Source organism: Pecten maximus, chromosome 17, assembly GCF_902652985.1.
Source record: "Pecten maximus chromosome 17, xPecMax1.1, whole genome shotgun sequence".
Lineage (NCBI taxonomy): Eukaryota > Metazoa > Mollusca > Bivalvia > Pectinida > Pectinidae > Pecten > Pecten maximus.
The window spans coordinates 9,332,548-9,357,251 of NC_047031.1; the positions used below are offsets into that span (position 1 = coordinate 9,332,548).

Sequence of the window (24,704 nt, forward strand, 5' to 3'; positions counted from 1 at the left end):
TGTCTGTACAAAAAAACAAAGCGGTAAGTACAAGATAACTAGTTTTGCAGTGATTGATACGCCGCCTTACAAACAAGACAAAAGTGAAAAATAATTATTTGAATCCCATCGGAAATCCGTCGTACTCCGTATTTATATCTGGTGAGTAGTAAGTGACGTCTGGGATGTTATTATTTAGTGTTGTTTTATTCAATGGTGTCGATTAGAATGGCCATAGCGATTAATACTGAACAGGGAGTTGAGCTCTTGGTAAAGTTAGATTGTAACATTTGGACTGAGCAAATCGTCCGAGATACTGTACTAGTCAGAGTTGATGTTAACTGTATATTTCCAGGTCCGGGAGCCCACGCGATTTTACTGGTTGTTGTTGAGAACGTCATTGGGCGAGAGCTGGTGAACAGTGTTGACAGAGAGGATCAGTCAGCCAATTTACCGCAACACAATTATCAACAGCGGCCCATGCTTCTCGTGCCATCGCTACTTGACGGTTGGCCGTGGGTAGCTCATCCGCTAAATCGTTTTATTAAAGGGCACCTCCCCGTGCTACAAACATCGAGGGAAAATATAATCAACTTGTAAAACCCATAATTAGAATGATATAATCATCATTACAATATTACAGTAACCTGTCTACACTTGTTACCTAGTAACACTAGTCTGTCTACACTTGTTACCTAGTGACACTAATCTGTTTACACTTGTTACCTAGTAACACTAGTCTGTCTACACTTGTTACCTAGTGACACTAATCTGTCCACACTTGTTACCTAGTGACACTAGTCTGTCTACACTTGTTACCTAGTGACACTAGTCTGTCTACACTTGTTACCTAGTGACACTAATCTGTTTACACTTGTTACCTAGTGACACTAGTCTGTCTACACTTGTTACCTAGTAACACTAGTCTGTCTACACTTGTTACCTAGTGACACTAATCTGTTTACACTTGTTACCTAGTGACACTAGTCTGTCTACACTTGTTACCTAGTGACACTAATCTGTTTACACTTGTTACCTAGTGACACTAGTCTGTCTACACTTGTTACCTAGTAACACTAGTCTGTCTACACTTGTTACCTAGTAACACTAGTCTGTCTACACTTGTTACCTAGTAACACTAGTCTGTCTACACTTGTTACCTAGTGACACTAATCTGTCTACACTTGTTACCTAGTGACACTGGTCTGTCTACACTTGTTACCTAGTGACACTAATCTGTCTACACTTGTTACCTAGTGACACTAGTCTGTCTACACTTGTTACCTAGTAACACTAGTCTGTCTACACTTGTTACCTAGTGACACTTGTCTGTCTACACTTGTTACCTAGTGACACTAGTCTGTCTACACTTGTTACCTAGTGACATTAGTCTGTCTACACTTGTTACCTAGTGACACTAATCTGTCCACACTTGTTACCTAGTGACACTAGTCTGTCTACACTTGTTACCTAGTGACACTAATCTGTTTACACTTGTTACCTAGTGACACTAGTCTGTCTACACTTGTTACCTAGTAACACTAGTCTGTCTACACTTGTTACCTAGTGACACTAATCTGTTTACACTTGTTACCTAGTGACACTAGTCTGTCTACACTTGTTACCTAGTGACACTAATCTGTTTACACTTGTTACCTAGTGACACTAGTCTGTCTACACTTGTTACCTAGTAACACTAATCTGTCTACACTTGTTACCTAGTGACACTAGTCTGTTTACACTTGTTACCTAGTGACACTAGTCTGTTTACACTTGTTACCTAGTGACACTAGTCTGTCTACACTTGTTACCTAGTGACACTAGTCTGTCTCCACTTGTTACCTAGTGACACTAGTCTGTCTACACTTGTTACCTAGTGACACTAGTCTGTCTACACTTGTTACCTAGTGACACTAGTCTGTCTACACTTGTTACCTAGTGACACTAGTCTGTCTACACTTGTTACCTAGTGACACTAGTCTGTCTACACTCGTTACCTAGTGACACTAGTCTGTCTACACTTGTTACCTAGTAACACTAGTCTGTCTACACTTGTTACCTAGTGACACTAGTCTGTCTACACTTGTTACCTAGTAACACTAGTCTGTCTACACTTGTTACCTACATTGTAGAGACACAAGGCGGGTTACCCTTGTAACTTGTAATCTAGTCACAGTGACGTCGCGCAATTTTTTTCTTCTTCTTCTCCGTACAAGATTGTAAGGATAAAGAAAATCGCGTTATTATACAATAGCTGTGTATGTATTACATGATAATGGAATCCTCGTTACATTAAAATACAGCTGTCACCATCTAAAATACAAGTGAACAGTATCCCAAATAGTCAGCTTCCAAACTGTGATCAGCAAAACCCAAAATGTCAATGTCTGTAGTCTTAACACATTGGTACAGATTTCAAACTTCGGTCGCTTCTTCATCAAATATCTTAAATGATTTAGATAAATATGAAAACAATGTCTACTCCATTTGTGTAACAAAGTTCATTGTAATTTAAGCTGACTATACTTCATTCTCATCACTTGTACCTTTCCTCGCACTAACATGGGAATGTGATTTCAATTAACCCTCATGTTCACTTTTCAAAATATTTTGATGAATAATTTCGTTCTAAATGCGATAGTATTTGAATAGCGTCTTAAAGTAACAATTTTATCTTATCCGATAAAAACATGAGGCTACCGTTGGGGAAATTTGACCACACAAATCCCTTTCTCCGGTAAAACATCTGACACCGGGACATACATATATAAAAATTTATCAGAGATGATGGCCAACGTCATACGTTTGAGACTGTACATGGATACTGGCCGTCATACGTTTGAGACATGGATACTGACCGTCATACGTTTGAGACTGTACATGGATACTGGCCGCCATACGTTTGAGACTGTACATGGATACTGGCCGTCATACGTTTGAGACATGGATACTGACCGTCATACGTTTGAGACTGTACATGGATACTGGCCGCCATACGTTTGAGACTGTACATGGATACTGGCCGTCATACGTTTGAGACATGGATACTGGCCGTCATACGTTTGAGACTGTACATGGATACTGGCCGTCATACGTTTGAGACTGTACATGGATACTGGCCGCCATACGTTTGAGACTGTACATGGATACCGGCCGTCATACGTTTGAGACATGGATACTGGCCGTCATACGTTTGAGACATGGATACTGACCGTCATACGTTTGAGACTGTACATGGATACCGGCCGTCATACGTTTGAGACATGGATACTGACCGTCATACGTTTGAGACTGTACATGGATACTGGCCGTCATACGTTTGAGACTGTACATGGATACTGGCCGTCATACGTTTGAGACTGTACATGGATACTGGCCGTCATACGTTTGAGACATGGATACTGGCCGCCATACGTTTAAGATTGTATATTGATACTGGCCAACACTGAAAACTTGTACGGAAGCTCATAGAAAAATACATTTCTTTCGTAAAAGTACGTGTCCAATGTCCACAGTGTCATTTAATGTCCAATCCAGATCACTTCTCAATACGAGCACCATGTCTGACAGCGACAACGAAACTATCGGACATATGTACTTCAAACCAGTAATAGTAACACTGGCCAACTTCGCCCATTGTTTACATAAACCTGCATCTCATGAACTCTGATAAGTATTTGGACCCAGCTCTGGAAAGAAAGCAAGGTCCCTAGTATGAAAGAGCACATTTAACCAGGTACATGTACCGCGAACAGTTCAAAGGTAAATAAAAAAGAGGTTACGAGTATGGCAACAGATCATATCATTGCTGATCACGAAGAGCTAACGGTATCATATGTAAAACACCGAGAAGTAACGAGTATCAGATGAATACCGAGCTAACTGTCGGTGTTCCCGGGTGCTTGAAGAGCCTCTTGAGAACGGGTGTTTATGATGGTCGGCGATAAATAACGGATTTCCTTATCTCAACACGGGTGGGAGATTATGGGAAACTGTAAAACGATTAGGGCCAGTGGTTCAGTAATCTGTATACAGATAAGTCTGACAGGTTTATTGTCAGGATAACGGGATGATCACATGTACCTAGCACCTCCAGGGCGGGCTCCGTAGCGGAATTGTCTAAATACAATCATAAATTTTATTTCCTAAGTAATAGCAACTTATATCAATCACTCGCGTTTGTCCCGATGGAAGCGCGCGAGGAGACTTCCTGTGGGAGTAAACCGGAGTACCTGGGAACACACGGACAGATTTTGTTGTGGTTTGTCTAAATATATATTTTTTCAACAATCGCAAAATGAGTTAAGCCAACTAAGATACATGTTAAAATCACAATAGATGGCACACGTCTTACTTTGTATGGAAACTGATGTACCCGGAAAAAGTCCACGTTGTCGGACAAGTGACTCCATACCTATTCACGTTCGATCGGGGAATCGAAACCCGGTCGCATAGGTGAAAGACGTGTGTTTTCATTGCTCAAATCGATCAACCAAGTCTTGCTCGTATGTGGTGATCGTTGTTTTATTTCATTTCTAAAGGTCGTCAACTTTCGAAGACTAGTCATTATTGGGAAGAGAATACCAACACTTTAGTCGTACTAATATACCCACACTGTAGTCATACTAATATACCCACACTTTAGTCGTACTAATATACCCACACTTTAGTCGTACTAATATACCCACACTTTAGTCGTACTAATATACCAACACTATAGTCATACTAATATACCCACACTATAGTCATACTAATATACCCACACTTTAGTCGTACTAATATACCCACACTTTAGTCGTACACTAATATACCCACACTTTAGTCGTACTAATATACCCACACTTTAGTCGTACACTAATATACCCACACTTTAGTCGTACTAATATACCCACACTTTAGTCGTACTAATATACCCACACTTTAGTCGTACACTAATATACCCACACTTTAGTCGTACTAATATACCCACACTATAGTCGTACTAATATACCCACACTTTAGTCGTACTAATATACCCACACTTTAGTCATACTAATATACCCACACTATAGTCGTACACTAATATACCAACACTATAGTCATACTAATATACCCACACTTTAGTCGTACTAATATACCCACACTTTAGTCGTACTAATATACCCACACTTTAGTCGTACTAATATACCCACACTTTAGTCGTACTAATATACCCACACTTTAGTCGTACTAATATACCCACACTTTAGTCGTACTAATATACCCACACTTTAGTCGTACTAATATACCCACACTTTAGTCGTACTAATATACCCACACTTTAGTCGTACTAATATACCCACACTTTAGTCGTACTAATATACCCACACTTTAGTCGTACTAATATACCCACACTATAGTCATACTAATATACCCACACTTTAGTCGTACTAATATACCCACACTATAGTCATACTAATATACCCACACTTTAGTCGTACTAATATACCCACACTTAGTCGTACTAATATACCCACACTTTAGTCGTACTAATATACCCACACTATAGTCATACTAATATACCCACACTTTAGTCGTACTAATATACCAACACTATAGTCATACTAATATACCCACACTTTAGTCGTACTAATATACCCACACTTTAGTCGTACTAATATACCCACACTTTAGTCGTACTAATATACCCACACTATAGTCGTACTAATATACCCACACTTTAGTCTGACTAATATACCCACACTATAGTCGTACTAATATACCCACACTTTAGTCGTACTAATATACCCACACTTTAGTCGTACTAATATACCCACACTTTAGTCGTACTAATATACCCACACATTAGTCGTACTAATATACCCACACTTTAGTCGTACTAATATACCCACACTATAGTCGTACTAATATACCCACACTTTAGTCGTACTAATATACCCACACTATAGTCGTACTAATATACCCACACTTTAGTCGTACTAATATACCCACACTTTAGTCGTACTAATATACCCACACTTTAGTCGTACTAATATACCCACACTTAGTCGTACTAATATACCCACACTTTAGTCGTACTAATATACCCACACTTTAGTCGTACTAATATACCCACACTTTAGTCGTACTAATATACCCACACTTTAGTCGTACTAATACCCACACTTTAGTCGTACTAATATACCCACACTATAGTCGTACTAATATACCCACACTTTAGTCGTACTAATATACCCACACTTTAGTCTTACTAATATACCCACACTTAGTCGTACTAATATACCCACACTTTAGTCGTACTAATATACCCACACTTTAGTCGTCTAATATAACCCACACTTTAGTCGTACTAATATACCCACACTATAGTCATACTAATATACCCACACTTTAGTCGTACTAATATACCCACACTATAGTCATACTAATATACCCACACTTTAGTCGTACTAATATACCCACACTTTAGTCGTACTAATATACCCACACTTTAGTCGTACTAATATACCCACACTATAGTCATACTAATATACCCACACTATAGTCGTACTAATATACCCACACTTTAGTCGTACTAATATACCCACACTATAGTCGTACTAATATACCCACACTTTAGTCGTACTAATATACCCACACTTTAGTCGTACTAATATACCCACACTATAGTCGTACTAATATACCCACACTTTAGTCGTACTAATATACCCACACTTTAGTCTGACTAATATACCCACACTTTAGTCGTACTAATATACCCACATTTTAGTCGTACTAATATACCCACACTTTAGTCGTACTAATATACCCGCACTTTAGTCGTACTAATATACCCACACTTTAGTCGTACTGATATACCCACACTTTAGTCGTACTAATATACCCACACTTTAGTCGTACTAATATACCCACACTTTAGTCGTACTAATATACCCACACTTTAGTCGTACTAATATACCCGCACTTTAGTCGTACTAATATACCCACACTTTAGTCGTACTGATATACCCACACTATAGTCGTACTAATATACCCACACTTTAGTCGTACTAATATACCCACACTTTAGTCGTACTGATATACCCACACTATAGTCGTACTAATATACCCACACTTTAGTCGTACTAATATACCCACACTTTAGTCGTACTAATATACCCACACTTTAGTCGTACTAATATACCCACACTTAAGTCGTACTAATATACCCACATTTCAGTTGTCTCGGTATATATTGCTTTAACAATAATTGATAATTTCTCAATATTACACAACTGATTTGTTAGATAGTATTCATTGAGAAAATTCAGACAGTACCGTTTATTTAAACACTCCTTATCCTTTTAATTGCTTTTAATCACTTGTGCAATTTAAACCGGAAAAGAGCAATTATCAAATCTGAAGTGAAGGTTTATAATGAAGTCTGAACTAAGTAACCCTCCTCATGCAGGTAAAGGGTGTATTCAACATTCTGTCAATAATGTCACGAGTCTTGGCCGAGCGTGATCTATTTCTACTGCAGTCTAAGGATGAGGTCAAATGTCAGTGTTTACGAATAGAAATTAATTGGGTTACTTCCGGGTGTCACGTGACTTTCACTGGTAAAAGTATCATTACACGCGGGTAATGGGAAAACCGATAATCATTTTAAAATCACCACCCATGGGTCTGTTGTATAACTTTTAATGGAATCCCTTACAGATATAATGATTAAACGTCTAAATCGGCACTCTTATCAATGTCATGTGTATTGTACAGCTGTCAGCGGTGAACCTCCGACTAAAAACATGGTATAATGTCCCTTTATAGGGACATCATTTAGTAACCAAGGTCCAGTCTGTTATACTCGAAACAGTTGTCGTGTTCAATAAGTCAATGACGTGTCCCATCCTTCAGGGTGACGTGTAGTACAATTGAATTTCTTGTTTAAAACAATATTTTCATTTTGCGTTACGGTCTGCCTTTGTATCTGTAAGTGAAAAGTAGCGTCATTTTTGCGCCACAAATCTATGTCACGCAAACGCTTTGCAAGTTGTCACAAATACCATACGCGTGTATTTTAGCATCAATCATATAGACGATCATGATTTTAAGCTTATAAGTAAAATAAACATACAGGCTTGAATTCAAGTATAAATTGATTTCTTATTGAATTAACAGTGACCTTCACCTTTGACCTTCGAGTCTGTAAAGTGATTTCAACCACGTGTTTCTTTGAGGAATCATGATCACTGCATGGATAAAGTGATAAAGTTGGTCTGAGGGCATCCGACCTAGCAGTACTCCAGAGATTGTGTAGAAACCAAAATAGGGAAAGATGGTCCCCAGGGTGGGCGGAAACCCCGATTACCCTGGGCACCGCATATCACGCTGCACGCCCCAATGACACGATGTACATTTAAACATTGAATTTTTTTCACTTCGAAGTTATGGGCTGATGAATGCCAACTGGACAACGGCAAATTCAACATTAAGCGATAGTATTTTCATTTGACAACGACTTTTAAAGACTATATCCAGGATTTTTTCTCTTATGATGAATGAACAAATTATTATCGTCAAAGACGGAAAAGCCTCTTCAACAGCCATCTTTCGTTATCGCCGACAATTATGACGTCGATCACAATAATAATGACGCCATAATAAAGGTTTGGGAGTTATGGACTCATAACCTTCAAGTGGGGTTGCAGTGTAAATGCAAACATCAGAATAATGACAACGTACACCAGCATAATTATGACGTTACCAGAATACTGATTACGTAACCAGCTTTATAAGAACTCAACCATAATATTTATGACGTAATCAGTCTAATGATGACGTAACCAGGATACTTATTATGTAACCAGCACTTAATGATGACGTTACCAGAATACTGATTACGTAACTAGTTTTATGATGACTTAACCATAATATTGATGACGTAATCAGTCTAATGATGACGTTACCAGAATGTTAATGACGTTACCAGCATCATGATGACGTAATCAGCATATCCATGACGTAACCAGGAAAAGTATGATGTACACAAAGCGAGATGACTATGAAAGGAGTATATATCAAAAAACTCTACTGTCTATCTTGATAAAGTCTGAAGCTTGCCATGCGCGCTACACAAACGAATATACCATTTACTTTTCCGCTTTGTACTCAAGATTATCTACCCACATCAGCGTGGTAACTCATCTGTGAAATACGGCACACTTAAATTCAAAATTTGAAGGAATTAATTTGAATTGATGTGAGTTTAAGATAATCGTCGAGTAAGTTGCATACATTGTGTCAGGTAACATGGAAAATTACTCGAGCAGCAAACCGCTCAATATCATACATCCATATATCACACGTCCAAATAAGAGTTCACAAACCGCTCCATGTCATACATCACACACCACACGTCCAAATACGAGTTCACAAACCGCTCCATGTCATACAAGTTCACAAACCGCTCCATGTCATACGAGTTCACACATCACACGTCCAAATACGAGTTCCGAATACGTTCTCGGGTGTCTAGTTACAGCGAGGCAACGCCAAGAGGACAGACAGTGTTGTCGGGTGTCTAGTTACAGAGAGACATCGTCAAGAGGAAAGACAATGTTGTCGGATTTCTAGAAATAGAAAGACAATGCTAAGAGGAAAGACAATGTTGTCGGATGTCTAGTTACAGAGAGACATCGTCAAGAGGACAGACAAAGATGTCAGATGTCTAGTTACAGAGAGACATCGTCAAGAGGACAGACAGTGTTGCCGGGTGTCTAGTTACAGAGAGACATCGTCAAGAGGACAGACAGTGATGTCAGATGTCTAGTTACAGAGAGACATCGTCAAGAGGACAGACAGTGTTGCCGGGTGTCTAGTTACAGAGAGACATCGTCAAGAGGACAGACAGTGATGTCAGATGTCTAGTTACAGAGAAACATCGCCAAGAGGACAGACAGTGATGTCGGGTGTCTAGTTACAGAGAGACATCGTCAAGAGGACAGACAGTGATGTCAGATGTCTAGTTACAGAGAGACAACGCCAAGAGGACAGACAGTGATGTCGGGTGTCTAGTTACAGAGAGACATCGTCAACAGGACAGACAGTGATGTCAGATGTCTAGTTACAGAGAGACATCGTCAAGAGGACAGACAGTGATGTCAGATGTCTAGTTACAGAGAGACAACGCCAAGAGGACAGACAGTGATGTCGGGTGTCTAGTTACAGAGAGACATCGTCAACAGGACAGACAGTGATGTCAGATGTCTAGTTACAGAGAGACATCGTCAAGAGGAAAGACAGTGATGTCAGATGTCTAGTTACAGAGAGACAACGCCAAGAGGACAGACAGTGATGTCGGGTGTCTAGTTACAGAGAGACATCGTCAACAGGACAGACAGTGATGTTAGATGTCTAGTTACAGAGAGACATCGTCAAGAGGAAAGACAGTGATGTCAGATGTCTAGTTACAGAGAGACATCGTCAACAGGACAGACAGTGATGTCAGATGTCTAGTTACAGAGAGACATCGTCAAGAAGACAGACAGTGATGTCGGGTGTCTAGTTACAGAGAGACATCGTCAAGAGGACAGATAGTGATGTCAGATGTCTAGTTACAGAGAGACATCGTCAAGAAGACAGACAGTGATGTCAGATGTCTAGTTACAGAGAGACAACGCCAAGAGGACAGACAGTGATGTCAGATGTCTAGTCACGGAGAGACATCGCCAATGTCAGATGTCGGTTGTCTATAGTTAAATAGATACATCTCCAAAGGAAAGGCAAGACACGCGATGACATTTCTCGATTGGTACTAAAGAAACTCTTAGAGAATGTGCCGTCCCTGTAAACTTGGTATACATGTCAACTGGTGCTGAAGATAGCACTGCTATGACGATAAAATAAAAACAAAGATAAGTAGGTTTCTATTGTAAGATAAATAAATAAAAACAAAGATAAGTAGGTTTCTATTGTAAGATAAATAAATAAAAACAAAGATAAGTAGGTTTCTATTGTAAGATAAATAAATAAAAACAAAGATAAGTAGGTTTCTATTGTAAGATAAATAAATAAAAACAAAGATAAGTAGGTTTCTATTGTAAGATAAATAAATAAAAACAAAGATAAGTAGGTTTCTATTGTAAGATAAATAAATAAAAACAAAGATAAGTAGGTTTCTATTGTAAGATAAATGATTCTGGTGATGTTACCGTAATTTGAGGACCATCTGTTCCTATTCACTTTATCTTTGTTCCTGGAACATGTTCTAAGCACACAACAACAACAACAACAAAAAAAACAAAAAAAAAACAAAAAACAAAACAAAAACAAAAACAAACAAAAAACACACACACACACAAAATGCTGGATAACAGACGGCATACAAAAAATGACGTGTTTCAATTCACATTGAAAACAATTCTGAACATTTAATACAATACCACCGAGAGCTATGATTCACAGTTTTTGTTTCAAAATAAAGTTAAACCACTGGACATAGACAATCAGATCAGTATAATCACACAAACTGTAATTTAAAATGAGATCCAAAACACAATAAGAATTTGTAAAACAATCGAGGATGGGTATGACTTTTGAAAAGGAAGCTCGAAAATTTCACCTCTATTTTTTTTTTTTTTTTTTACACTTTGTTGAAAACTAACTCGCTTCATATCCAATGCCCTTTAATACACCACGAGTGTCCATAAGCGGCGAAGTTCATCATTCAACGACAGAGAGCTAACAGCTTTACTTAAAGTCCATTAGTCATTATAACTTAGGACAGTCCTTTATAATTAGTAGGGACAAAATCCTACCCGTCACTGAGGTCACCGCTGTGACCTTCATAGGACTGTTCTCCCTGTGTAGGTAGTTAACACAGTATTCTGGTTATAGCGAGACATGGGGGAACTGAAATCATTTTATTTACAGGATTAGAGGGGTACACTTCTCCACCACAAACTTCCTGTGCTGGTTTGACATATACGAGATAACAGAATCTGTTATTGAATTTAAAATCAGATGCACGTCCCGATCCCGATCGATGTTTACCGTGACATAACGGTTTGACTATGTAAACAGCGCGCCAGGTTTAAACAGAGGTATACCGGGCACATGTACAGGATCTCAATCGTTTGTTATGAAATAGAAAGCGTGGTTATATGCATCATGTAACCGAGTACAGCTGTAGTTTTTGTAGTAATGCTTACTTACTAAAGTTAGCTGAAATGCTACACCATAGGTATTTATTCCCAGGTACAATATTTACACCATATCCATGGCAATAAGTGTTGGTTGAGTATATTTACTCGAGGATTATGTGTAATCTATGGCCAGTCACGGTCAGAATCTCTCACCTCACACGCAATACTAGCATTATATAAAATACATCTGATAATACTTTACACACCTCGGGGGTAGGACAAAAATAACGGCATAGTATTGGTGATACACGAGTATTGGGGATACACGAGTATTGGGGATACATGAGTATTGGGGATACACGAGTATTGGGGATACACGAGTATAGAGGATACACGAGTATTGGGATACACGAGTATTGGGGATACACGAGTATTGAGGATACACGAGTATAGAGGATACACAAGTATTGAGGGTACACGAGTATAGATGGTACACGAGTATAGAGGGTACACGAGTATTGGGGATACACGGGTATTGGGGATACACGAGTATTGGTGATACACGAGTATTGGTGATACACGTGTATAGAGGATACACGAGTATTGGGGATACACGAGTATAGAGGATACACGGGTATTGAGGATACACGAGTATTGGTGATACACTAGTATTGAGGGTACACGAGTATTGGGATACACGGGTATAGAGGATACACGGGTATTGAGGATACACGAGTATTGAGGGTACACGAGTATTAGAATACAGGGGTGTCTAGATACACGAGTAGTGGGGATATATATATGAGTATAGGGGATATATATGAGTATAGGGGATATATATGAGTATAGGGGTAGACTAGTAGTTGTACACTTGTAGACGAGGGATTTGTATAAATTGTTGCACTGCAATAAAAATAATATCCGGATAAAACTGACATACGTGTATCTGTATAATATATATGATATATATATACTCGACACAAACTAAGGTGATCAAATTGGATTATAAGCGTAAAATCTATAGGTGTTGTTTTTCACCAAACATCGTTCTAACACACTGTTGTAGTCGTTCCCTGCCATGTTATTGATGTTACTAACACTAATTGACTAAACGTACATCACACCTGTCCCACACCTGTGTGACAGAGTTTAAATCCTCTAGTGTCTCAGCCCCGTAACACATCACAATAATATGTATTAGAACTTACCTGTCGCTGTACCTCACATCCCAGTATTTATCCCTCGGACACTTTGGCACTTTGTCTATCCGTCCACGTGGTATAATGGTCAGTGTGTAATATCAGCTGACCGTGTCAGTGACGCGAGCGCGTGTACAAGTTGATTGAGGTATACCGGTGTAAGTAACGGTTCACACACCTGTACAGCCCTTACTGGGTCCGGACGGATTACCCCGTTCCGGTCGGCGTCCACGCGCTTGACACAAGCGCTTTAGGGATTTTGTCTTTGAGACGTTCCCTGTGTTTTATAAACAGTATATATCTATATCGGATGTAATCCTACAGGAGTGAATGGACAAAGGCATCCATGGACGTTCTTACTAACACATTTTAGTGAAACGTACATTAATCCACTGATATAATAGGTAACCTGGTTGTTTGGTATCAAGACAGGATATGTTTTACGAACTGAAAACTGAAGATGAAAAATCAAAATTGGCCATACACCGTTATAAAAATGTCTACCTTACAATTATGCGGAATTGCGAGTACACGGGTCATGTGCTAGTTTATCACACGATACATTTTCGTTTGTGTAATATTTTTGCGTAAACATACATTTGTACATGTCACTTGTGTAATATACACTGGAGCAGTTTTCATTGGTTGCGCCAGTCAGAAATCAATTTTGACGTTACGTCATGAATTGAATATGACGCAAAAAAAATGGCTGCCTCCGTTTAATTGTGTCCTCCACATTTTGACTTTAAACATTATCAAAATGCATGTTTTTTTTTTAGTTATTTGATTAAAACTATCTTCAATTTATTATCATTTCATTAGGAGATTTTACGAAACTCTTCTCGAATTTTGAATTTTTGCTCGTCATGGGTCGCGAAAATAAAAACTTCTTCAACTCGTTTCATAAAATCTAATTATGAAATGAGAATTCCTTTAAGACAATATACATAACCGATGTCCGTGATCAACATCGTATACTAGAAAGGTATTTTTCAGTACTGTAAAACATTTTTTAGAATGAAATGTATTGAATATATTTTTGAAAATTAAAAAAGTGCCATTAAAAAACTGAAAAATACGAATACCGTTAGATAAATGCAGTTGAGCCATGATAAGCTAGGAAGGTTACTTGTTAAATGAATTGACCTTTAAAATCCTTTAATTCTGATAACATCCATGGATAGAAACCGCTATGAGACGAACAGGTCGAGCCTTTGTTTTAAATAGTACTTTTGGCTTAATACGACCCAGAACATGCCTCTCGCTATAAAATAGAGTGCTATTTCAAGGCAGAATTGATTATTTGACAAATGGGTTGCTGTCTCGTGCTCTCTGGGTTATGTACAGGTATGGCTCGGCCTGGATATAACAGTACCGTTACCTATAAATAGATCGAGTTTAAAAACCCACAACGTGTACAGATGAGCAATAAAGGTCGATTTTGAATGAGTGTTATTGATAAAGCCCAGGTATTAGGTCACGTGACAGTCTTTACCGCTACTCGGACATGCGTGGTCTAACTGCTGACACGTATTGCCCTCCTCAAAAGGTATTGTTTTCTTTATTTATGAATGGAGTGTAGTGTTACGAAGCATGACGTGTGTATTTGTTCACAAGTTCAAATTCCCAAGGATATTATACCACTACTGAATGCGCGCCTAACATACCTTTCCACATTTGACGTATTGATGTTTTTTTTTACTTTATACGATTCCATATTTCATAATGTTAAATAAAATTTCAAATAAATACACACTGGTATCATTTTGTTTGTCTGTACGACAAATCTCACTTTATGTAAGTCAATCAAAATACAATACATAAAATATGTCCATGTCGATTACGGCATCTTGATAGTCAATACTTGTTTACGTTAGGGAGAAATGAGGATTAAGGTGACTCGAAATGATTGTTTGTTTTTTGTTTGTTTTTGTTTAACGTCCTATTAACAGCCAGGGTCATTTAAGGACGTACCAGGTTTTGGAGGTGGATGAAAGCCGGAGTACCCAGAGAAAAACCACCAGCCTACGGTCAGTACCTGGCAACTGCCCCACGTAGGTTTCGAACTCGCAACCCAGAGGTGGAGGGCTAGTGTTAAAGTGTCGGGACACCTTAACCACTCGGCCACCGCGGCTCCTGACTCGAAATGAGTCAACAGGGATCGGCGTTAGCTTCACCACAGATAGCTTATTAGTGATTACACCTATAGAAAATTCATATTAATATGGAAGTGACTCCCAATTATCTTCAATTGTATTTGTCAAATAGCGCACGAAGTACTTTAACGGTTACTCCACGTCATCATTAACATAATTACATGTAATATAACAATTACTCCACGTCATCATTGACATAATTACATGTAATATAACAATTACTCCACGTCATCATTGACATAATTACATGTAATATAACAATTACTCCACGTCATCATTAACATAATTACATGTAATATAACAATTACTCCACGTCATCATTGACATAATTACATGTAATATAACAATTACTCCACGTCATCATTGACATAATTACATGTAATATAACAATTACTCAACGTCATCATTTAACATAATTACATGTAATATAACAATTATACCACGTCATCATTAACATAATTACATGTAATATAACAATTACTCCACGTCATCATTAACATAATTACATGTAATATAACGAGTACTCCACGTCATCATTTAACATAATTACATGTAATATAACAATTACTCCACGACATCATTTAACATAATTACATGTAATATAACAATTATACTACGTCATCATTAACATAATTACATGTAATATAACGAGTACTCCACGTCATCATTAACGTAATTACATGTAATATAACAATTACTCCACGTCATCATTAACATAATTACATGTAATATAACAATTACTCCACGTCATCATTAACGTAATTACATGTAATATAACAATTACTCCACGTCATCATTAACATAATTACATGTAATATAACAATTACTCCCCGTCATCATTAACATAATTACATGTAATATAACAATTACTCCCCGTCATCATTAACATAATTACATGTTATATAACAATTACTCCACGTCATCATTAACATAATTACATGTAATATAACAATTACTCCACATCATCATTTATATGTATGATAAAAACATAATCAAACGAAATTATTGCAGTTTCACACTAAACTTACATGGGGGAAGATGTATATAAAACATATATAATGTAAAAACATCATCAACAGGAATTAGTGCAATGAAAAAAGATTAATTGAAAATGTGCTGTAGAGAGTAAATAGTGTAAGTGTTGAATCTCAATGTAACCGTACTCTGTAACAATGAAACAAAACACACACAATGCATATTTATTAGGTTTCTTTCTTCTTCTGATAAGGAGATGGATTTACATAAGTACAACCGTTTACGTGCGACACTCAAGGAGCTACGTTCACATGTACGACTCACCTCAGCGTGTGTGTGTGTGTGTGTGCGTGTGTGTGTGTGAGGGGGGGGGGGGGGGGGGGGGGGGGGGGGGGGGGGGGTGGGTGGGGGCATGATGTATATAAAACATATATAATGTAAAAAAATCATCAAAAGAAATTATTGCAATTAAAACATGATTAATTGAGAATTTGCTGTGAAGAGTACATCCCCTAAGTATGGTATCTCAATGTTTGTATACTCTGTAACTACCAAACATTAACACACAATGCATTTCATGATTTACAAGACACAGGAGTATAAATCTTCTGATTAGGAGGCGGATTTACATAACTACTAATGTACTCTAGTTTCTTTTAATAACGTATGTAATATAACAATTTACAACTGTTTAATAAACTTTAAACTAACTTTCTGGTACTTCAATTTAAATTTTCTTTGTGAAAATGTCGTTAAGAAAGCCTATTAATGTGACAATCCTATACAAGCATTGATGTACTGCTCCAGTGCTTACCAAAGGATGCCGCAGAAGATCCTAGTTAAGTGTCTCCTCTAAAACGATATGCACTGTTAATAATCAGATACAAAATCGCAGACAGGTATGCAATGGGTCTCGTTCGTAACACAATGGGTAACACCGATTGTATATATATACATGTATATATCCCATAGTTTGGCTGTTAGCATATTTCAACGATGTTTTAGGGAGACCATTGCACACTATTAAAGAGTGATTCGTCACTCCGACATACTAGTAATATCCAAGGTCGGGGTTACTGACCACGGTACGCTATACTAGAGACCGTCTGTTATACTGACCACAGGTCTGGGTTACTGACCTCGGTACACTGTACTAGAGACCGCCCGTTATACTGACCACAGGTCTGGGTTACTGATCTCGGTACACGGTACTAGAGACCGCCCGTTATACTGACCACAGGTCTGGGTTACTGATCTCGGTACACTGTACTAGAGACCGCCCGTTATACTGATCACAGGTCTGAGTTACTGACCACAGGTCTGGGTTACTGATCTCGGTACACGGTACTAGAGACCGCCTGTTATACTGACCACAGGTCTGGGTTACTGATCTCGGTACACGGTACTAGAGACCGTCTGTTATACTGACCACAGGTCTGGGTTACTTATCTCGGTACACTGTACTAGAGACCGCCCGTTATACTGACCACAGGTCTGGGTTACTGATCTCGGTACACTGTACTAGAGACCGCCCGTTATACTGACCACAGGTCTGGGTTACTGATCTCGGTACACTGTACTAGAGACCGCCCGTTATACTGACCACAGGTCTGGGTTACTGATCTCGGTACACTGTACTAGAGACCGCCCGTTATACTGACCACAGGTCTGGGTTACTGATCTCGGTACACGGTACTAGAGACCGCCTGTTATACTGACCACAGGTCTGGGTTACTGATCTCGGTACACTGTACTAGAGACCGCCCGTTATACTGACCACAGGTCTGGGTTACTGATCTCGGTACACGGTACTAGAGACCGCCCGTTATACTGACCACAGGTCTGGGTTACTGATCTCGGTACACGGTACTAGAGACCGCCCGTTATACTGACCACAGGTCTGGGTTACTGATCTCGGTACACTGTACTAGAGACCGCCCGTTATACTGACCACAGGTCTGAGTTACTGACCACAGGTCTGGGTTACTGATCTCGGTACACTGTACTAGAGACCGCCCGTTATACTGACCACAGGTCTGAGTTACTGACCACAGGTCTGGGTTACTGATCTCGGTACACGGTACTAGAGACCGCCTGTTATACTGACCACAGGTCTGGGTTACTGATCTCGGTACACTATACTAGAGACCGTCTGTTATACTGACCACAGGTCTGGGTTACTGATCTCGGTACACTGTACTAAAGACCGCCTGTTATACTGACCACAGGTCTGGGTTACTGATCTCGGTACACGGTACTAGAGACCGCCCGTTATACTGACCACAGGTCTGGGTTACTGATCTCGGTACATTGTACTAGAGACCGCCTATTATACTGACCACAGGTCTGGGTTACTGACCTCGGTACACTGTACTAGAGACCGTCTGTTATACTGACCACAGGTCTGGGTTACTGATCTCGTTACACGGTACTAGAGACCGTCTGTTATACCGACCACAGGTCTGAGTTACTGACCACAGGTCTGGGTTACTGACCACGGTACGCTATACTAGAGACCGTCTGTTATACTGACCACAGGTCTGAGTTACTGATCTCGGTACACGGTACTAGAGACCGTCTGTTATACCGACCACAGGTCTGAGTTACTGACCACAGGTCTGAGTTACTGATCTCGGTACACTGTAATAGAGACCGCCCGTTATACTGACCACAGGTCTGAGTTACTGACCACAGGTCTGGGTTACTGATCTCGGTACACGGTACTAGAGACCGCCTGTTATACTGACCACAGGTCTGGGTTACTGATCTCGGTACACTGTACTAGAGACCGCCTGTTATACTGACCACAGGTCTGGGTTACTGACCTCGGTACACTGTACTAGAGACCGTCTGTTATACTGACCACAGGTCTGGGTTACTGATCTCGGTACACGGTACTAGAGACCGTCTGTTATACCGACCACAGGTCTGAGTTACTGACCACAGGTCTGGGTTACTGACCACGGTACGCTATACTAGAGACCGTCTGTTATACTGACCACAGGTCTGAGTTACTGATCTCGGTACACGGTACTAGAGACCGTCTGTTATACCGACCACAGGTCTGAGTTACTGACCACAGGTCTGGGTTACTGACCACGGTACGCTATACTAGAGACCGTCTGTTATACTGACCACAGGTCTGAGTTACTGATCTCGGTACACGGTACTAGAGACCGTCTGTTATACTGACCACAGGTTTGAGTTACTGACCACAGGTCTGGGTTACTGATCTCGGTACACTGTACTAGAGACCGTCTGTTATACTGACCACAGGTCTGGGTTACTGACCACGGTACACTATACTAGAGACCGTCTGTTATACTGACTACAGGTCTGGGTTACTGACCTCGGTACACTGTACTAGAGACCGCCTGTTATACTGACCACAGGTCTGGGTTACTGACCACGGTACACTATACTAGAGACCGCCTGTTATACTGACCACAGGTCTGGGTTACTGACCTCGGTACGCTATACTAGAGACCGTCTGTTATACTGACCACAGGTCTGGGTTACTGACCACGGTACAATATACTAGAGACCGTCTGTCATACTGACCACAGGTATGGGTTACTGACCACAGGTATGGGTTACTGACCACGGTACACTATACTAGAGACCGTCTGTCTTACTGACCACAGGTCTGGGTTACACTATTACTAAATACTGGAGACTGCCCAAAAACTCTGACCGTGACAGTTCAAGCGAGATAACTCTTGGTAGATACATAGTAGAAGTCTAGTCCACATCGGCATGCGCGGACAACGTCACAAAAAATTGTTAGATGTCATACAACAGTCTGGTCCATCATACAACAGTCTGGTCCATCATACAACAGTCTGGTCCATCATACAACAGTCTGGTCCGTCATACAACAGTCTGGTCCATCATACAACAGTCTGGTCCGTCATACAACAGCCTGGTCCATCATATAACAGTCTGGTCCATCATACAACAGTCTGGTCCGTCATACAACAGTCTGACCCTTCATACAACAGTCTGGTCCATCATATAACAGTCTGGTCCATCATACAACAGTCTGGTCCATCCTACAACAGTCTGGTCCATCATACAACAGTCTGGTCCATCATACAACAGTCTGGTCCATCATACAACAGTCTGGTCCATCATACAACAGTGTGGTCCATCATACAACAGTCTGGTCCTTCCTACAACAGTCTGGTCGATCATACAACAGTCTGGTCCATCATACAACAGCCTGGTCCGTCATACAGCAGTCTGGTCCATCATATAACAGCCTGGTCCATCATATAACAGTCTGGTCCATCATACAACAGTCTGGTCCGTCATACAACAGCCTGGTCCATCATATAACAGTCTGGTCCATCATACAACAGTCTGGTCCGTCATACAACAGTCTGACCCTTCATACAACAGTCTGGTCCATCATATAACAGTCTGGTCCATCATACAACAGTCTGGTCCATCATACAACAGTCTGGTCCATCCTACAACAGTCTGGTCCATCATACAACAGTCTGGTCCATCATACAACAGTCTGGTCCATCATACAACAGTCTGGTCCATCATACAACAGTCTGGTCCTTCCTACAACAGTCTGGTCGATCATACAACAGTCTGGTCCATCATACAACAGCCTGGTCCGTCATACAGCAGTCTGGTCCATCATATAACAGTCTGGTCCGTCATACAACAATCTGGTCCATCATACAACAATCTGGTCCATCATATAACAGTCTGGTCCATCATACAACAGTGTGGTCCGTCATACAACAGTCTGGTCCGTCATACAACAGTCTGGTCCATCATATAACAGTCTGGTCCATCATACAACAGTCTGGTCCATCATACAACAGTCTGGTCCATCATATAACAGTCTGGTCCATCATATAACAGTCTGGTCCATCATACAACAGTCTGGTCCATCATACAACAGTCTGGTCCATCATATAACAGTCTGGTCCATCATACAACAGTCTGGTCCATACAACAGTCTAGTCCGTCATACAACAGTCTGGTCCATCATACAACAGTCTGGTCCGTCATACAACAGTCTGGTCCGTCATACAACAGTCTGGTCCATCATACAACAGTCTGGTCCGTCATACAACAGTCTGGTCCATACAACAGTCTGGTCCATACAACAGTCTGACCCTTCATACAACAGTCTGGTCCGTCATACAACAGCCTGGTCCGTCATACAACAGTCTGGTCCATCATACAACAGTCTGGTCCATCATACAACAGTCTGGTCCGTCATACAACAGTCTGGTCCATCATACAACAGCCTGGTCCATCATACAACAGTCCTGTCCATACAACAGTCTGGTCCATCATATAACAGTCTGGTCCATACAACAGTCTGGTCCGTCATACAACAGTCTGGTCCATCATACAACAGTCTGGTCCATCATACAACAGTCTGGTCCATCATACAACAGTCTGGTCCATACAACAGTCTGGTCCATCATACAACAGTCTGGTCCATCCTACAACAGTCTGGTCCATCATACAACAGTCTGGTCCATCATACAACAGTCTGGTCCGTCATACAACAGTCTGGTCCGTCATACAACAGTCTGGTCCGTCATACAACAGTCTGGTCCGTCATACAACAGTCTGGTCCATCATACAACAGTCTGGTCCATCATACAACAGTCTGGTCCATCATACAACAATCTGGTCCATCCTACAACAGCCTGACCCTTCATACAACAGTCTGGCCTTTAGAAATCGTGTGGAAATCCATTTACTAGCGGGTGGTAAAGTATAGTCTAAGTGACGTTGGAATCTTGGTAACTTTCGCAAAATGACTGCATGCGCGTGAAAGGGTGAGTTACTCTTATATTGGAAAAGAAATCTGGACACTGATCCATTAGCCGCTGTTATTTATTTATTTATTTATTTATTTATTTATTTGTTTGTTTGTTTGTTTGTTTGTTTGTTTGTTTGTTTGTTTGTTTATTTATTTGTTTGTTTGTTTGTTTGTTTGTTTGTTTATTGATTGATTGATTTATTTCTTATTTTGAAATAAATTTAATTGGATATTGATCGTTCGCTCTATCAATTAATTTATTCATTTTTGGCCTTTTTGTAGAATTGGCTCTTTCAGTTTTAAAGAACCCCATTCAAAGATGAAAAGAAAGAAAGAAAGAAAGAAAGAAAGAAAGAAAGAAAGAAAGAAAGAAAGAAAGAAAGAAAGAAAATCGTGCATATAAGCCACCCGAGCATTCGCTACCAATTCGTTATGTGAAAAAGAAAGGCTTTAAAAAACATTTCTTGGAACTATGCTTTGTTGAATCTAGTTTTTATATACAGAACTGTATCATATAAGACATTTCATATAATTAAAAGCATAAACTGTATCTTAAAAAGATTTTTTTTATTTTAATTTTAATAAATCTTTCAGAAAAAGTACACTTTTTTGTGACAACTGATTGTTTGCTTTCAGAGGAGCAATGTTTAAACAATTTCAATAAATTTTCTTTCATTCCATATTTTTCCAGTTTCAAAATTAAGCCTCTGTGCAAGACACGATCGAATAGGACCAATGAAAACAATAAACTTAATTGGTATCATTAAAAAAATAATAAAAAATCTCGTATATACGAGTTTATTTCTCTTATGTATATCATTTTTTATTTATTATTTCGTATACATATATATATCAATCTACGGAAGCGAGATATTTTATTTTTAATGATACCAACTAAGTTTAATGTTTTCATTGGTCCTATTCGGCTTCCGTACATAAGATATAAGATTGGTTTGGTTTGTTTGGTTTGTTTTTGTTTAACGTCCTATTAACAGCCAGGGTCATTTAAGGACGTGCTAGGTTTGGAGGTGGAGGAAAGCCGGAATACCGGGAGAAAAACCACCGGCCTACGGCCAGTACCTGGCAACTGCCCCACGTAGGTTTCGAACTCGCAACCTAGAGGTGGAAGGCTAGCGTTAAAGTGTCAGGACACCTTAACCATAAGATTGTTCAAAAACTTTAAATAAGATATCTTATAAAAAGTAAGATATCTTATATAATTGATAAAATATCTTATATGATTAATAAGATGTCTTATGCAACAGATAATATATCTGATAAAAATATTATGAAATGAGATTTTATACTTTTTTATATACATAATGTATATGATATATCGTATCTTTTTAAGATATTTTATAAAAGCTTTAACATCTCATCACAAGCGATATAAACCAGATATGTATATTCTTATTCATGTTTTTATATTAAATGTGTTTAAAGATTAAGAGATAAATCGAAACTGAGTTTCCGCCGACACAAAGGAATAATACCTAGATGAGTTTACGTTAGAGAAAGATCAATGTATATGAGCATTTATACATGGACAGTTTGAACAGAAATTAGCTGGTGTGTAGCTAGTATGTACCAGGCGATATATTATATCATATATTCATTATGCAATAGATTGTTGTAAATGATAAAATCTACTTTATGGTATCATCGCCGCATTTCCAATCCGTCTTTTCTTTCACTCCAATGATTTCCAAATTAGTTTCATTGTATATTATGTAAATATATGTCTATTGTTGCTGTGACATTACTCAAATAAATTGTGGAGGAGAGCGCTTCTATAAGTTGTTATTTTATTTTTTTCAACTTGTTTGTTTTAAAGAAGCAATGAAATATGTTTAAACTAAAAGGTTTAAGCTATTTCACAAACTTTAAATTAGATATTTAACTTATAACATATCTTATATAATGAAGAAACTATCTGATATCATTAAGTTAATTAGAAAGACATTTTATATAATAGATTAGATATTGATCAAATGACAACTTGGCTTGTCATTTCAGTTATGTTTATTTACATGTAATGTTTTATTTTTTCTCTTGATAATACATGTACTTATTTATTAAAGGAACACCTCCCTTTTTGTGTGATATAATATACGCCAAATGCCCTGCAGGTCCGACAAACTGTATGCCTGAAAATAAATGTTGGGAAAAAACGAAGAAGAGAGATTACTGAGTATTCCGGAGGAAAGTTATTTGTTTCGAATAATAGTCAATCCATAGACGGAAACTGAATTGCATTGTGGGATTGTATACAGAAATGGCGGCTGCTTCAAAGCCAAGAAAGCAGGTGAATGAAATCAAGTTGTTAGAAGCGCTATAATCACATATCACTCAAGAAACAGCTTTTAGAAAAATAGATACAAACACCATCTAAATAATAACGTCGGAAATGTCCCTCCATGTACTCACTTTTCCCTGTTGGCGGGGTCATTCCATGAGGCTTTGACCTGACGTTTGTTTCCAAAACAAGTTT

General features: G+C 39.1%; 2 protein-coding genes across 2 annotated transcripts in view; one reads left to right on the forward strand and one right to left on the reverse strand.

Moving 5' to 3' along the window:
• LOC117315731 overlaps positions 1 to 13,425 on the reverse strand; it is a 68,533-nt gene extending 55,108 nt beyond the window's left edge. The window contains exon 1 of the mRNA XM_033870081.1: positions 13,292 to 13,425. The gene's annotated coding sequence lies outside the window, so the exon portion shown is untranslated. The remainder of the gene's footprint in view (positions 1 to 13,291) is intronic.
• Positions 13,426 to 24,473: 11,048 nt separating this feature from the next.
• The window catches only part of LOC117315996 (nucleoprotein TPR-like), a 74,118-nt gene continuing 73,887 nt past the window's right edge, over positions 24,474 to 24,704 (forward strand). Inside the window, exon 1 of the mRNA XM_033870480.1 lies at positions 24,474 to 24,518. The gene's annotated coding sequence lies outside the window, so the exon portion shown is untranslated. The remainder of the gene's footprint in view (positions 24,519 to 24,704) is intronic.